Source organism: Eriocheir sinensis, chromosome 47 (assembly GCF_024679095.1).
Source record: "Eriocheir sinensis breed Jianghai 21 chromosome 47, ASM2467909v1, whole genome shotgun sequence".
NCBI lineage: Eukaryota > Metazoa > Arthropoda > Malacostraca > Decapoda > Varunidae > Eriocheir > Eriocheir sinensis.
In genome coordinates this window covers 5292864-5310363 of record NC_066555.1, presented here as the reverse complement: position 1 = coordinate 5310363, position 17500 = coordinate 5292864, and the positions used below count along the sequence as shown (strand labels likewise).

Below are 17500 nucleotides of genomic sequence, written 5' to 3'. Positions count from 1 at the left end.
CTTATTCTTATTTTCATATTCTCCCTTATTCTTGTTCTCCCTTCTTCCTATTCTTCCTTTTATGCTCCCTTATTCTTGTCCTTTCTTCATATTCTCCCTTATTCTTGTCCTCCATTCTTCATATTCTCCCTTATTATTGTCCTCCATTCTTCATACTCTCCCTTATTTTGTCCTCCCTTCTTCCTATTCTCCCTTATTATTGTCCTCCCTTCCTATTCTCCCTTATTTTTGTCCTCCCTTCCTATTCTCCCTTATTATTGTCCTCCCTTCTTCCTATTCTCCCTTATTATTGTCCTCCCTTCTTCCTATTCTCCCTTATTCTTGTCCTCCATTCTTCATATTCTCCCTTATTCTTGCCCCTCCTTCATAATCTCCCACATTCTTGTCCTCCCTTCTTCCTATTCTCCCTTATTCTTGTCCTCTCTTCTTCCTATTCTCCCTTATTTTTGTCCTTCCTTCTTCCTATTCTCCCTTATTATTGTCCTCCCTTCTTCTCCTTATTCTTGTCCTCCTTATTTCCTCTCTTCTTCCTATTCTCCCTTATTTTTGTCCTTCCTTCTTCCTATTCTCCCTTATTATTGTCCTTCCTTCTTCCTAGTCTCCCTTATTATTGTCCTCCCTTCTTGCTATTCTCCCTTTTATTCTCCCTATTCTCCCTTCCTTCATCTATTCCGTCTTGTTATTTTCAGTTATTCTTGTTATTAAATATTATCTTGTTTTGTCAAGTTGTTTTGGAGATATTCTTGTGTTTTGTTTGTTGTTTTAAAGTATTTTTTGTTTTGTTTTAAGGCATTCTATTATTTTTTTCTGAGGTTCATTTCTGCTTTTGTTTTATTCGTTAAATTTTTGTTTTGTGGCGCTGAAAATTTTGTTGTTTTATTGTCTTAAGGATAAAAAAATGATTCCTCTTCCATCAGCCTTTTTTTTTAACAGAAGAGGAAACAGTTCAAGGGCAAAAAAAGGAAACAATAATGAAAAAAAAAGCCCGCTACCCACTGCTGACCTCTTAAGGGGCTATTACACTGGGCAAATTTTCCGTGGATCTTCAGTCAAACCACGATTTCCGCTGGCGTGGTTCTCCTATTTCCGTAGTTTTCTGACGTGTCCACGATCTTCCAAAGCTGCGGTAGATTTCACCGAAGGACGACGGTATTACTCACCATCATCATCATCATCAATAACAAGAAACAAATGAGAACCACGCCAGCGGAAATCGTGGTTTGACTGAAGATCCACGGAAAATTTGACCGGTGTAATAACCTCTTAAGTTTAGTTTTATCAGAATTAGTTTTATCGTGGTTTTATTTCCCTCTCTCTTCTAACCCCCCCCCCTCCCCCCCTCTCCCCTGTCTCCTCACTTTCCTCCATAGTCCAACTCATCCTCCTCCATCCACCTCCTTCAACCCCTCTCTTATCGCCCCCCCCCTTCCCCTCCCTCCCTCCCTTTTTTCTTTCCCTTTTAACGTTCGCTTTCTCCCCCCTTTTCACCCGCATGGCAGTCAAAACAATCACAGCCCCCTTCCCCCCTCTCGCTGCCGTTATCCCCTCCCCAACTTCTCCCCCCTTAACCACAACCTCTCCCTTTAACCGTCCTGCTTCCTCCCCTCCCCTCCCATACCACACGTTTCCCCTCTCCTTTCCTTAGCTAGATTCTATCACCCCTTCACATCCCTCCTCCCCACTCCTCCCCCTTCCCCACAACCTCTCCCTTTAACCGTCCTGCTTTCTCCCCTGCCCTCCCCATCTCCCTCTTCCTCTCCCCCCACGTTTCCCCTCCCCTCTCCTTTCCTTCTATCACCCCCTTCACATCCCCTCCTCCCCCTCCCTTCCTCCCTTCCACCGGCTTTACACAAGCCGTTTGCACTCCCCTCCTCCCCACCCCTTCCTCCGCACTCTCCCCACCACCCCTACTCCCATCATTCTCCCTTCCCTCCCTTTACTCCTTCCTTCCATTCCCCTTCACTCCCCTTATTCCCCCAAACACCCCACACCTCCTTCCACCTGCCCCTCCATTTGCTCTTCCTCCTCCTCCTCCTCCTCCTCCTCCTCCTCCTCCTCCCTTCCCCATCTCGACTCACCCTCCTCCTTCGTTTTTGCTCCCCCTCCTCATCTCCCCCCCTCCATTCGCTCCTCTCCCTCATCTCGACTCTCCCCCTCCCTCCGTTTTTCCATCTCCCCCCTCTCCTGCCCTCCCCACCCATCTCCTTCTCCCTTCCTCCTCTCCCTCATCCATCTCCTCTTCCCGCCTCCTCTTCCCCTTACTCTTCCCCCATTTAAAGTTTAAAAACTCGCCTTCCAGTAGAGGGTGTTGAACGCGGATCTGGTCGGGGAGATGGGGAGGGGAAGGGAGGGGAAGAGAAACGCGGAAACACGGGCGAGCAGGCAGCAGAAAGTTTGTTGGCTCATTGCGAGTGGTTTATCATCACTTTGCCAGCCAACAGATTGTATAGATAGAGTGACCTGCGGAGAAGATTAAAGCACTTCTCTACCTACTCTTGGATACGTTTAGTTCACATCTGACGCGGTAAAATGACGATCAGTTTGCGTTGATTGTTCCCGCGCTAACTACACAGAGTTGAAGATGGTAGTGGGGAGGAGGGGAGTGTACTGAGGAAGTGGTTGGAATGGGGATGAACAAGGGAAGAGAGGAGAGGGGAGAGGGAAGGGAGGAGAGAAGGGGGGATGGGAGATAAGGGGAAGGAGAGAAGAAGAGGGAAGGGGTGGGGGAGTTGAAGGGAGGGGAGGGAAGGGCAGGAGAGGAGAGGGAAGGGGGGGAATGGAGAGGAGAGTGCTGGGGAGGGGAAAAAGCGGTTGAGGAAGGAAGAAAGAGAGCAAAGTTTGAGAGAGAGAGAGAGAGAGAGAGAGAGAGAGAGAGAGAGAGAGAGAGAGAGAGAGAGAGAGAGAGAGAGAGAGAGAGAGAGAGACGAGAGGAAGAGACAGGGGGGGAAATAGAAGATAAAGAAGATAGGGAATAGGAAATATGCAGCAATGAAAATAGAAAATACAGAAGAAAGGAGTAACAGGAGGAAAAGATTGGACATTTGGAGGAGTGAAAAAGATTGGGTATTTGGAGGGGTGAAAAAGATTGGGTATTTGGAGGAGTGAAAAGGATTGGGTATTTGGAGGAGTGAAAAAGATTGGGTATTTGGAGGAGTGAAAAAGATTGGGTATTTGGAGGAGTGAAAAAGATTGGGTATTTGGAGGAGTGAAAAAGATTGGGTATTTGGAGGGGTGAAAAAGATTGGGCATTTGGAGAAGTGAAAAAGATTGGGTATTTGGAGGAGTGAAAAAGATTGGGTATTTGGAGAAGTGAAAAAGATTGGGCATTTGGAGGTGGGAAAAAGATTGGGTATTTGGAGGGGTGAAAAAGATTGGGCATTTGGAGGGGTGAAAAAGATTGGGCATTTGGAGGAGGGAAAAAGATTGGGTATTTGGAGGAGTGAAAAAGATTGGGTATTTGGAGGAGTGAAAAAGATTGGGTATTTGGAGGAGTGAAAAAGATTGGGTATTTGGAGGAGTGAAAAAGATTGGGTATTTGGAGGAGTGAAAAAGATTGGGTATTTGGAGGGGTGGAAAAGATTGGGCATTTGGAGGAGGGAAAAAGATTGGCCATTTGGAGGAGTGAAAAAGATTGGGTATTTGGAGGAGTGAAAAAGATTGGGTATTTGGAGGAGTGAAAAAGATTGGGTATTTGGAGGAGGGAAAAGATTGGGTATTTGAAAGAATGAAAAAGATTGGGTATTTGGAAGAATGAAAAAGATTGGGCATTTGGAGGAGTGAAAAAGAAGAAAATATAGGAGAAAAAAAGGAATAACAGGAAATAGAAAGAGAAAAATAGATAAAATGGAGAAAAAGAGAAAAAAAATAAAAGATTGGAGAATATCGAGACACGAGAAATTTTGAAAGGATGAAAGAAGGAAAATAAAAACTAAAATCGAAAGGGAAAGGAATTAAATAAAGAACAAGAAGAAAAACAGTAAGAAAAGACTGCTAACTTTTGAGAAGAGGAAAATATAAAAAGTAAGGAGGGACGGAAAGAGGGAGAAAAGCAAATAAAAGAGAGAAGTTAATGGGAAGGAAAATATAGTAAAAGAAAAAGGTAAAGAGGAAGAAAATGTTGACGAGTTTTAATGAGAGGAAAAAAACGGAATGTGATGAGGGAAAGAAGTTAAGAAAAAATACATAAATAAAAAAAAGATAATATATAAGAAAGGAAGGATAACATGAGGAAAGAAATTAAAGATAAAGAAAATATTGGAGACTTTTGATAAGAGATGGAAAGTGAAGAGAAAACAAAGTAAAGAAGAAATTTTTAAAGGAAAAGAAATAAGAACAAAAAGGAAACATATTTAAAGAAAGAAAATGATGAAAAGATCAGGAGTTTTTTTAAAGAGGAAAAATTTATATGAAGTGAGAAAAGTAAAAAAAAAAAAGGAGAATAAGAAAATAAAAAAGGAAAGGAAACAGATTAAAAAAAAAAACAAGAAAAAGAAAAGGAAAGAAAATATCGGAGGAAAATCTTGAGAGGAGGAAAAAACGGGAGAGAATTTAAAAGAAAATAAAGGAAAATAGAAAGGAGAGGAATAAAGAAGAAAACGAGAGGAGGAGGAGGAGAAGAAGAAGAAGAAGAAGAAGAAGAAGGAGGAGGAAGAAGAGGAGGAGGAGGAGTAGGAAACGGCATCTTATTATCACACACACACACACACACACACACACACACACACACACACGTATAGCAAACTGCACTGCGTCCTTTGGGTTAATCTAATTTCGCCCTCGCCTCAACGGAGTTCGGGAGGAGGAGGAGGAGGAGGAGGGGGGTCGATGGGGAAATGAAGAGATGGAACAGGAAAAGGAGGATGAGAATGGAGTGTGGAAGGGGAGGAGGAATAAGAAAAGGGATGAAAGGGAAAGGGAAATATGGAACAGAAAAGAGGAGGAGGGATGGGAGGAAAAGAAGAGGGATGGAATAAGGAAGAGAAGAGGAAGAGGAGATTTAGTAGAGGATGGAGAGGAAGAAAGGGAGGGAAAAGAAGAGGGAGAGGAAAGAAAGGAGGAAAAGGGGACGGAGAGAGAGGGAAAAAGAGGTGGAACAGGGAAAGAAGAGAAAGATGATTAAGAAAAAAAGAGGAGAAGGAATGGGAGGAAAAGAAGGAGAGGGATAAAGAGGGAAAGAGAGAGATGGAATAAGGAAGAGAAAAGAGGAAGAGGAGATTTAATAGAGGATAGAGAGGAAGAAAGAGAGGAAAGAGAGGAGGAGAAGAGGAACGGAGAGGGAAAAAAAAGGAGGTGAAACAGGGAAAAGAAGAGAAAGATGATGAAGAAGAGAGGAAGGAGGAAGAGGAAGATAATGACAAAGAGGGAACAGAGAAGGGAGAAGAAGAGAAAGATGAGGTTGAAAGAACGAGAAGTAGGGAAAAGGGTAAGAAAAGGGAGTGATAGAAGGGGAAAGAAGGGGAAGGGGAGGAGGGGAAGGGAAAGGACGGGCAAGATATACGAATTCGGCCCCGTTTTCCTATTTCGGTTCAGATGATACTTCTTCTTTCTCTCTCTCTCTGTAGAACGTAATGGAAAATCGCCACAACTCTCGAATTAGAGAGAGAGAGAGAGAGAGAGAGAGAGAGAGAGAGAGAGAGAGAGAGAGAGAGAGAGAGAGAGAGAGAGAGAGAGAGAGAGAGAGTCCATATTCCTTATTTTTTTTAGCTCAACCTCAACAACAACAAATAAAGAAAGAAAAAAAAAAGATGGAAAGGAAAGTTGTCAGGAGCGTGTTAATGGAAAATAAAGAAGAAAGGAAAGAAGAAGGAAAAAGAGGTAGGAAAGTTAAGGGAGAGAATATGAGAGGAGAGAGAAGCAGAAGAAACAGGGAGATAAATAAAGGAATCGAGGAAAAAAATGAAAAAAATAATAAAAGAAAAATATAGGGAAATGGAGGAATGGATTGAAGGTCAGGAAAGAGATGGAAAAAAAAAGAAAGAGAAAATGACAAAAGCAAGAACAATGTAGCTCCTGTAAACCTAACCTAACCTAACCTCGCTATCCATGAAACAAAACAAAAGAAAGAAAAGGAAAGGAAAGGAAACGGGAGATTTTTAAAGGGAAGAGAATGCAGAGAAGAGAACGAAAGGGAGGAAGGGAAAGGAAAGACGAAGAAAATGACGGAAGTAAAAAAAAAAGGAAAAAGGAAAATAAAATAGTACACGGGAGAAAAGTAAATGAGGTGAAGAACAGGAAAGGAAGCGGAAGGGAATTTTAGGGTCCGCCAAGTAAAGGGAAAGGAAGGAAAATATAGGAAAGGAGAGGGAATCTGTAGGGAAAGGAAATGAAAGAGAAGGGAAAGAAAATATAGGAAGGAAAGGAAATTTGAAGAGAAAAGAAGGATATTGAAGGGAAGGGAAAGGAAGGAAAGGGAATGTGAAGAGAAGGATAGTGAAGGAAAGGGAAAGGAAGGGAAAGAAAGGAAAGGGAAAAGAAGGGAAACAGAGGAAAGGAGAGGAGGTGAAGAGACGAGAAAGGAAAGGAAAGAGAAGAGAAGTAGATGAGAGAGAATGGAAGTGAAGTGAAGGAAAGGAAAGAATAGGAATTGAAAGGAAATATGAAGTGAGCGAAAGGGAGTATGAAGTGAAGTGAAGGGAAGTGAAGTGAAGTGAAGAGAAGGGAAGGGAAGGGAAGGGAAGGGAAGAGAAGGGAAGGGAAGGGAAGGGAAGGGAAGGGAAGTGAAGGGAAGGGAAGGAAGGAAGGAAGTGAAGGAAGTGAAGGGAAGGGAAGGGAAAGGAAGGGAAGTGAAGTGAAGGAAGGGAAGGGAAGGGAAGGAAAGTGAAGGGAAGGGACAGGAAGGGAAGGGAAGGGAAGGGAAGGGAAGGGAAGGAAAGTGAAGGGAAGGGAAAGGAAGTGAAGGAAGGGAAGGGAAGGGAAGGGAAGAGAAGGGAAGGGAAGGGAAGGGAAGTGAAGGGAAGGGACGGGAAGGGAAGGGAAGGATAGGAAGGGAAGGGAAGGAAGGAAGGGAAGGAAGTGAAGGAAGTGAAGGAAGGGAAGGGGAAGGAAGGGAAAAGGAAGGAAAGGTGAAGGAAGGGAAGGGGAAGGAAGGGAAGGGAAGGGAAGGGAAGGGAAGTGAAGGGGATGGGACAGATGCAGCCTCAGTAATGTCTTTCTTCATGTAAATTTGATGAAGGGAGAGATGGCCGGTCTTCAGTTACATTAGAGAGAGAGAGAGAGAGAGAGAGAGAGAGAGAGAGAGAGAGAATTATAGCGGTGATTGCGTGAGTATTTTAGCAAGTAAGGAAGAAGGGAGGAGGAGGAGGAGGATGACAATGAAGAGGGAATGAGGAGGAGGAGGAGGAGGAGGAGGAGGAGGAGGAGGAGGAGGAGGAGGAGGAGGAGGAGGAGGAGGAGGAGGAAGGAAGACGTGAATACTTTAGCAATGAGGAAAGGAGGTAGGGAAGAGGAGGGGAAGGGGAAAGGGAAAGAAGAAGGGAAGGGAGAGGGGAGAGGAAGGAAGAGGAAGAGGGGAGAGGAAGAGACTGCGTGACTGTTAAAAAGTGGGAGAGAGAGAGAGAGAGAGAGAGAGAGAGAGAGGTGACGTATATGACAAGATAGCGTGCACACACACACACACACACACACACACACACACACACACACACCATATTTACGTGCGTGACCAAATGGAGGAAAGAAAAAAGGGAGGAAAAGGAGGAGGAGGAGGAAGAGGGGAAGTAGTGAATGCGAGTATGTTCTCTTCTTCTTGTATGATATTTTCCTTTTTTTATTTTATTTTATTTTATTTATTTATTTATTTATTTTATTTATTTATTTATTTTTTTTTTTTGCTTTTTCGTGTTTCTTTTTTCCCGCCTTTTTCCTCTTTCCCTTCACTATTTATTCCTCTCTTCTCTTTGTTTATTCTTTATTCCTCTTGATGGCTGTCTGTATTTTTTTTTCTCCTTATATATTTTTTTCTTTTATTTTCCTCATTTTCCTTTCATTTCTATATTCTTTTCCTCAGTGTCCTTCTGCCACTACCATATTTCCTGTATTTTCCTCATTTTCCTTTAATTCCTATATTCTTTTCCTCATTGTCCTTCTGCCACTCCCTTATTTCCTGTTTATTTTCCTCATTTTCCTTTAATTCCTATATTCTTTTCCTCATTGTCCTTCTGTCGTCACTACCTTATTTCCTGTTTACTGTGTCTTTCCTCCTCTTTTTTTTTTCCCTTTTCACAGTATTCCTACATTTCCCGTTTGTCCTTTTTTCCTATCCTATCTTTTGTTTCCATTTTCACGTTCATTTCTCGCCTTTTAACTAATTCAACATTTTCGAGATATTTATTTTCCTTCCCTTTCCTTCATTCTATATAACTAATCAGATCTCCATTTCTCCTGTTTCCATCTCTTATCTTTTCACATTTTCTTATTTTTCTTTCCTTCCTTCACCTTTTCGTCATTTTCCTTCCTTCTTTCCCTTTAATTTTTGGTTCTGCTCCCATGTAGTTGTTCCCTTCGTCTATCTCTCTTCCTCCCTTCTTCTCTCCTATCTTCCCTTAGTCGTCTCTTCCTCTTCCTCCTCTTTTTTTTTTATCCTCTGCCTTACCTCCATTTCGTACCCTCATTTTTTTCCTTCATTCAATCTTGACTTTCCTTGCCTCTCCTCACCTTGCTGTTTTTTCCCTTGCTCTTACCTGTCCGCTAATTAAGGTGTTCATATATGTACCTGTCCGTCACTAATTGAAGGTGAAAAGGAGAGGAAGATAAGGGTGGGGTTATGTAGGCCTGTTTGTGTGTGTGTGTGTGTGTGTGTGTGTGTGTGTGTGTGTGTGTGTGTGTGTGTGTGTGTGTGTCCCCTCCTTTCTTTCTCCCTTTTTTTCTTTTTCTTTCTTTTTTTTCTCGGTCTGTCTGTCTGTATTTCTCTCTTTGTTTCTTTTTGTCTTTTCCTTCTTTTTCTTTCTATTCTTTCTTTCTTTCTTTTTAGGCGCAGGAACGTAAATGTAGCATAAACCAGGGACGAGAGAGAGAGAGAGAGAGAGAGAGAGAGAGAGAGAGAGAGAGAGAGAGAGAGAGAGAGAGAGAGAGAGAAAATGGGTCAGGATGAGTCTATATTAGTTGTGTGGATGCGAGCTGGATCAGGGTGGATTAGAGAGAGAGAGAGAGAGAGAGAGAGAGAGAGAGAGAGAGAGAGAGAGAGAGAGAGAGAGAGAGAGAGATACACCGTACATTCGAAACAGCTTTAGAGGATAAAATACTTGTTATATTTTTTCATTGTAACGCGTATATCCAGGGTGTTTTTAATCTCTCTCTCTCTCTCTCTCTCTCTCTCTCTCTCTGTCATTTATTACAGTTTTAGGTATAATTTATATCCACTTTTCTCTTTTCGCAGTTAATACTCTTTTTTTACTACTACTACTACTACTACTACTACTACTACTACTGCTACTTCTACTACTACTACTACTACTACTACTACTACTACTGCCCCCATCACCTCGGTATTACATGACCCTTCCCTAACAATTTGTACATAAATTCATTTTCCTCTTGATTAAAAGTAAACACACAGAACCCTTCCTCAGTGTTGCTATATTATCATCATCATAATCATTAGTAGTAGCATCATCAGTATTAGTATTACAATCACTACTACTACTACTACTACTACTACTACTACTACTGCTACTACTAACTGCCTTCATCATCACTATCATTATCATCAACACCCTCATCATCACTTTTCTTTGTGTTATTCAATTTTTGTTTTTTTCATCTTCCCTTTGTAACACTTTTTTTTTTCTTCTCTTCCTTGCAGGTTAGTGTCTTTGCCGTGCTAGTATAACAAGAACAACAAGAACAACAACATCAACAACAACAGCATCAAGAGACAGGTATGAATCAGGTATTTTTATTCTTCCTCCCAAGAGAAGAAAGAGGGAAGGAAAATGTCTCAAGGATAAAACAACGAAAAAAAATATCTTGGACCAGGAGGGAAAAAAATCTCAGGAGCTAATAAGATAAAGGGGGAAAAAAAGGGCATTGGGAGTAGACAAAGAAAAGATTATTGGGGATTTTAAAAGGGAAAAGGCCATGTGAATTTAGTTAAGAATAAAAGGGTAGGGGGAAAAGTATATATGAAAAAATACTACCTTTTAGAATAATTTATCTCTTATGTAAACGTTGAGAGAGAGAGAGAGAGAGAGAGAGAGAGAGAGAGAGAGAGAGAGAGAGAGAGAGAGAGAGAGAGAAACCGAGATAGAAAAATAATGGTGAATCGACTCGGGAAAAATGGGACATAGGATTAATTGTAAAGAGGAAACTAAGGCCCAATTAAAGAACGCAAAGAGGGGAAAAAAAAGATGTCATAAGTGAATTAAAAGTATATATTGTAAGTAAGAAAATAAGATGTAAGTAAAAAAATATGTAAGTAAAAGAAATAAAGGAAGGGATGTAAGTAAGAAATAAAGTAAGCGATTTAAGTGAAAGATAAAATGGAGTTAGTAAAAAATAATGAAATAGCTTAAGTAAAAAAAAAGGATGTTATAAGTAAAAAAAAATAGGGATATAAGTAAAAAAAAATATGAAAAAAAGGAAAATATGGAAAAGTAAAAAAAATAATAAGAGGAAAAAAAAGAAAATATGGAAAAGTAAAAAAAAAATAATAAAAACACTTGAAGAAAAATGAAAAATATTGAAAAGTAAAAAAATAATAATTAATAATAAAAAAGTTGAAGAAAAAGGAAAATATGGAAAAGTAAAAAACAAAACTAATAAATAATAAAATAACAATAAAAATGACCCAAGAAATAAAAAAAAATAAAGAGATGATAATAATAGTAATAATGTGAGGTCGTAAGTGTCGCAGTAAGTAAGGGGAAGAGGATTAGGTGGAGCTGGAGGAGGTAATATTTTTTCCCCTTTTTTTAGGCATAGGAGGCGGCAGGGGGGGGGGGGGGGAGGCCTAAGAGAGGAAGACAAAATTATATACGTCAAGAGAGAAATACGACCCCTCGCCCCCACTCGCCCCCCTCTCCCCCCTACCCCTGCCCCCTCCCTTCTCCCTCCTCCTTCCTGTTCCCCTCTCTTTCCTTCTCTATCCCCTTGTCCAGTCTCTCTCCCTACCTCTCCTTTCTATCCCCTCTCTCCCATTCTCCCTCCCTGCCTCTCCTTCCTATCCCCTCTCTCCCATTCTCCCTCCCTACCTCTCCTTCCTATCCCCTCTCTCCCATTCTCCCTTCCTACCTCTCCTTCCTATCCCCTCTCTCCCATTCTCCCTCCCTGCCTCTCCTTTCTATCCCCTCTCTCCCATTCTCCCTCCCTGCCTCTCCTTCCTATCCCCTCTCTCCCATTCTCCCTCCCTACCTCTCCTTCCTATCCCCTCTCTCCCTCTCTCCCTCCCTATCTCTCGTTCCTTCCTATCCCATCTATTCTTGCCCCCTTCTCTTCCCCTTTTTCCCTTCTCCCCTCCTTTCCCTCTATCCCCCTCTACCTAACCCCCTCCTGTCCCTATCAATTCCCTTCCCTCCTCTTTCCTGCCCCTCCTCTCTTTTCTTCTCTATCCCCTGTTCCCCATTCTCCTTCCTTCCTCCCGTCCCTTCCCTACCCTCTGTCACCCTATCCCTGGCCACCTCTTTCTGATCCCCTCTCTTCAGCCTATCCCCCACCCTGCCGCCCCCTTCCCCTCCTCCCTGCCCCCCTCCCTCCCCCCAATAAAAACAGAGTAGGCAGGGAAAAACAACAAACACCACCAGAGACAAAAATAATATCAACTTGGGTTAGGGAAAGAGAAGGTGTGTGTGTTTGTTTGTGTGGGTGTTTGTGTGTGTGTGTGTGTGTGTGTGTGTGTGTGTGTGTGTGTGTGTGTGTGTGTGTGTGTGTGTAAGGCATAACAAAGAAAAGATTAAAGGAAAGTAACAATAACAAAAAAAAATCATAGAGAAGAGGAAAATAAAGGAACATCAAGGAAGAGAGAAAATAAGCATAATAGGAAAATAGAAAAAAAAATACTCTCGAACTTCAGGACCAAAGAAAGACAGGAAAAAGGACAAAAGAGAGAAAAGCGTAAAGAAACAAGGAAATAAAGAAGAAAGTGGAAAAGGAGACGAGGAAAGAAAAAGAACAATGAAAAATGAAGAGAGAAACAAGGAAAGTAGGAAAGGAAGAAGAGAAGGAAGAAACAGAAGCAAAAAAAAAAAAAAGAGAAGAAATATAGGAAAGAAAGAAGAGAATTAAGAAACAAACAATAAAAAGGAAAAAGACAGAACGAACGTAGGAAAGAAAAGAAAGACAAACTAAAGAAAAAAAAGAAAAGACCGAAGAAAAAGTTGAAAATATGAGGGAAGACAAAAAAAAAGGAAAATAAAACACTAAAAGATAACCAGTAATAAAAAAAGATGAAAAACAAAAGAATGAAAAAAAAGTAAATAAAAACAGTCATCCTCCCAAATATATGCAACAAAAAAAGAAAAGAAAAGAAAGAAAATAGAGAAAGTAAGAAAGAAACAACACGCCGGCAACAACAACAACAACAACAACAACAACAACATAATCTGGCTCAACAAAACACACGGAAGAGAGAGAGAGAGAGAGAGAGAGAGAGAGAGAGAGAGAGAGAGAGAGAGAGAGAGAGAGAGAGAGAGAGAGAGAGAGAGAGAGAGAGAGAGAGAGAGAGAGAGAGAGAGAGAGAGAGAGCAAGCACATATTTAGAGGAACAGGGCCGTAGAAAAAAAAAATAAAGCAAAATTTCAACTATCACCACCACCACCACCACCACCTCAACCACCACCACCACCACCACCACCACCACCTCAACCACCACCACCACCTCAACCACCACCACCACCACCACCTCAACCACCACCACCACCTCCACCAATAACAACAAGAATAAGCAAAACAGTTAAAACAAGATTAACCCAAACTGCACCACCACCACCACCACACTACCCTCATCATCACCACTACCACCACCACCAGCTCTCTTCTGCCCCCCCGCTTTATAAAACGAAACGGTGGTGGTGGTGGTGGTGCTGGCGGCGGCGGTGACGGTGGCGGCGGCGGTGGTGGTGGTGGTGGTGGTGCCGGCATGGATCAATAGTTCCCAAACCCTCCGTCTCCACCTCCGCCGCCGCCGCCGTCAGCCTCACGCAGGTCAGGGCAGGCTGCTCCGGGTGGTGGCACTGCTGCTGGCTGGCACTTCCCCTGGCACTGCTCTACCTCCTCCTGAACCCTGGCACTCATGACCTTTCTTCTGTAGTCAAGGTTGGCACTCCTTCCTTGGTGGCTCTCCTTCAGGCCGGCTTGTCCTTTCATGGGGTCAAGACTTACCCCTGTCATTGCTCTACCCTCCTCCTGAACCCTGGCACTCATGACCTTTCTTCTGTAGTCTAGCTTGGCACTCGTTCAGGCTGGCACATCCTTTCATGGGGTCAAGACTTACCCCTATCATTGCTCTACCCTCCTCCTGAACCCTGGCACTCATGACCTTTCTTCTGTAGTCAAGCTTGGCACTCGTTCAGGCTGGCACATCCTTTCATGGGGTCAAGACTTACCCCTATCATTGCTCTACCCTCCTCCTGAACCCTGGCACTCATGACCCTCCTTCTGTAGTGTAGGTTGGCACTCCTTCAGCTTGGCGTGACCTTTCATGGCATCGACTCTTCCCTTTGGCACTATCCCTATCCTCAAAATTTAGCTCTAATTTAGGTTTGGCACTGTTGGCACCCTATCTTTGTGGCCCTCATAAACTTTTTTTCTTTTTACAACAAAGGAGACAGCTCAAGGGCACAAAAAAGGAAACAATAATATATAAAAAAAAAAGCCCGCTATGCGCTGCTCCTAAAAAAAGAATTAAAAGCGGTGGCCGAAAGAGAGGTCAATCTCGGGAGGAGAGGTGTCCTGACCTGGCACCGGCACTTCTCATAATAAAGCGAATAGACTCGTCGTTGCACTGTCTTGCCCTCGTGGCTCTCTGGTGTTAGTGGCAGCTGGCATTACCTGGCACTAACCGCTCTCCGATCCCGGTTGATAACACCTCTCTTTGGCCATTTGATAGGTTGGCACTCCCCCTAATGATGCCAGAAATGCTCCTTGTGACATTGTTTTACTTCTGCGGCTCTAATTCGGGTTGGCACTTCTCTTCTCTACCTCCTCTGACCTCTTTTGGCACCTTCCCTTTCTTTTTTAGCCCTTTTCGGACTGGCATTTCCCTTTATGGTGCCAGGAAAGCACTGGCACTGTTTTACTTTTTGGATTCTAATTCTGATTGGCACTACCTCCTCTAACCCATATTGGCACCTTCCCTTTCATGTATTCCTTTTCCGGAGTGGCACTTCCCTTTATGGCACCAAGAACACTCCCTGTGGCACTGTTTTACTCTTTGGATTCTAATTCTGATTGGCACTACCTCCTCTAACCCATAATGGCACCTTCCCTTTCATGTCATATTTATGCAGAGTGGCGCTTCCCTTTATGGCACCAAGAACACTCCCTGTGGCACTGTATCACCTCCGGCCTCCCTTTGATGACTGGAATTTCCTGGCACAACCCTCTTTGTCATCCCTGTTAACATCTCTTTCCTGTGTCCCTAATTAAGGCTGGCACTCCCTCTATTAGTGCCACAAACGTTCCCTGTGGCGCTGCTGTACCATCATAGTGGCCTTGGGAATGTTGGCACTTCTTGACATGACCTTCTCTGACCCCTGTTGACCTTTACTTCTTGTGGCACTCTTACAGGTTGGCACTCCCTCTAGTAATCCCATGAACGTTCCCCCAGCCACTACTTTATCATTTCAGTGTCCTTGTGAATGCTGGCACTGCTTAACATGACCTCTGACCTCTGTTGACCTTTACTTCTTGTGGCGCACTGGTAAGCTGACACTCTCTTTAATGGCGGTCAGAACGTTACCTGTGCCACAATCTTACCTTTATGTGTCCTTGTGGTTCTAATTCTTTGCCTGGCACTACCCCACATGACCCCTTTTGCGGCATCCTCTTTCCCCGCGGCATTAACAAAACTGGCACTCTTCACGGCAATCCTCAAGGGCTATATTCGGCAGCTGGTTAATTGGTTCATAAAGGCTGCAATCCCCTTGAAATATGCCGGCACTCCATCCCGCTACTGTAGGGGCACTCTCTTTGTATTGGCACTCTTATTTTGACGCTGCTATATTTGGCACCCCATTCGTTGACTCCCACGCGTCCTTTAAACACACTGGCACCCCCTCATGGCACTCCTGGGGGCGTTGTTTAGTGGCCCTGCTGTTCATTGGATCCTTGGCTCTATTGGCACTGTTTTTGGTTCAGCCTTTTGATTCACAGGCTCTGGTTACTTAATATCCTCTTTACTTCAGCCTGGCACTACCCCTGGCACTATCTCCTTCAGGATGGCACTGCTGTAGCTCTCTATTCAGGTGGGTTTTGTCCTCCGTGCCACAGTGCAGGTTAGCCATTCTCCCTTCCCCTCCCTCTCCACTCCCTCCTTACCCCTCCCCTCTATCCTCTCCCTTCCCTCTCCCTCTCATATACCCCTCTAACTCCCCTCTTCTCCTCCCTTTTACCTCTCTCTCCCCTCTCCCTTCTCCCTTAACTTTCTCACTCACCCCCTCCCTCCCTTCCTCATTCCCCCCCCCCCTCCCTTCTCACTCCCCACTCCACCTTCTCCTCTCTCCCCCCCTTCCCCCTCCCCCCCCCCCCTCCCGCTGCACTCTGGCACCCCTGGCCTAAACGGGTACCTGTTTATGTAGCTAATTAAGGTATCGACGTGGCGCAGGTGTGTGTGTGTGTGTGTGTGTGTGTGTGTGTCAATAGAAAGAGCAGATGTTTTTAGAGAGGTGAGGGAATGGAAAGGAAAGTGAGTGAAAGAAAAAAAAGAGAAAATTAAAAAATGAAGAAAAGGTGAACAAAAAAAGGGAAGAGAAATATAAATAGAAATGAAAGTGAAGGAAAGATAGACAGAAAATTGAAGATAATTATGGAAGTGAGGCAAAGAAATAAAAAAAAAAGAAATATGAAAATGAAGCAACGAAAGGAAAATGAAGAAAAAATAAGTGATTGAGAGCAGTATGAAAAGAGAACTGGAATAAAGGAAAACAAGGAAAAGGAAGAGGAAAAGAAAGGAAGAAGTGAGAAAAGTGTTAAAAAGGAACCCGAAAAAAAGGGAAACAAGAAAGAAAAGAGGAAAAGAAAGGGAAGAAAGACAGGCCAATAAAGAAGAGAGGAGGAGGAAGAGGAAGAAGAAGAGGAGGTATAAGAAGTGTTAGAAGGGAAATAGAAAAAAAGGAAAAGAAGAAATGTAAGAGAAAAAAAGGAAAAAAAGACAGACCAATAAAGAAGAGGAGGAGGAGGAAGAGGAAGAAGAGGAGGAGATATAATTACAAGCCACTCACAGCTTTCCTCCACCTCCTCCACCTCCTCCACTTCACTTCATTTCATTCACTTCTTCCTCCCTCCTCCAGTACTGCCCAATTACGAATAAAAATAGCCAACCCAACACCTCCTCCTCCTCCTCCTCCTCCTCCTCCTCCACCACTTCCTCTTCCATCTTCTTTTTTCGTTCTAGTCCTTGAAGAAGAGTGGAGGAGGAAGAGGAGGAGAGAGAGAGAAGAGAGAGAGAGAGAGAGAGAGAGAGAGAGAGAGAGAGAGAGAGAGAGAGAGAGAGAGAGAGAGAGAGAGAGAGAGAGAGAGAGAGAGAGAGAGGACCATCAATAACATTAATAATAGGAAGAAAACCAATGGGAAATTTGTCTTCTTCATTCTCTTTCCTCCTCCTCCTCCTCCTCCTCCTCCTCTTCCTCCTCTTCCTCCTCCTCCTCCTCCTCCTCCTCTTTCATTCATTTTATTAGAATTACTCTTTTACTCTTCCCTCTTTTCATCACCAATACTTCTTCCTCCTCCTCCTCCTCCTCCTCCTCCTCCTCCTCCTCCTCCTCTTCACGATAAACATCAGGGAAACGTCCTCGTCTTGTCCCATCGTTTTTTTTTTTTTCTTTTCTGGTCGCAAAGAAGAAAAAGAAGAAGAAGAAGAAGAAAAAGAAGAAAATAAGAAAAAGTGAAAGTAATGCAATATATATACAGAGAGAGAGAGAGAGAGAGAGAGAGAGAGAGAGAATACTGGAGAAATAAGTTGAGAGATGGAGGAGAAATGGAGTGGAAGGGAAGAAGAGGGAGGAAAATAGGAGAGGAAAGGGAAGTGAACTGGAGGAGTAGAGGAAAAAAAGAAGGAAAAAGAGAAGAAAGGAAGGAAGGATGAATTTTAGGGAAGAGATAAAGAATAAAGGAAATTGTAGAGAGAGGAGGAGGAGAAGGAAGAGGAGGAGGAGGAGGAGGAGAGAATCTGTTTAATTGTTTTCCTTGTCTATGTGAGTTTATTATCGAACTGTGTATCTTCCTATCTATCTATCTATCTTTTTATTTACTTATGCTTTTATTTACATGACAGGAAAGATAAACTAAATACTGAAAGATTGACTGAATGAGTGACTAATTACTCCTATATCTTTTTTTTATATATTTTGTT

General features: G+C 43.0%; 1 protein-coding gene across 10 annotated transcripts in view; it reads left to right on the top strand.

Moving 5' to 3' along the window:
* LOC126981290 (protein turtle-like) overlaps positions 1 to 17500 on the top strand; it is a 226557-nt gene that overhangs the window by 94011 nt on the left and 115046 nt on the right. For all 10 annotated transcript variants that reach the window (XR_007733876.1, XM_050832192.1, XM_050832194.1 and 7 more), the window contains one exon: positions 9800 to 9875. The gene's annotated coding sequence lies outside the window, so the exon portion shown is untranslated. The remainder of the gene's footprint in view (positions 1 to 9799; positions 9876 to 17500) is intronic.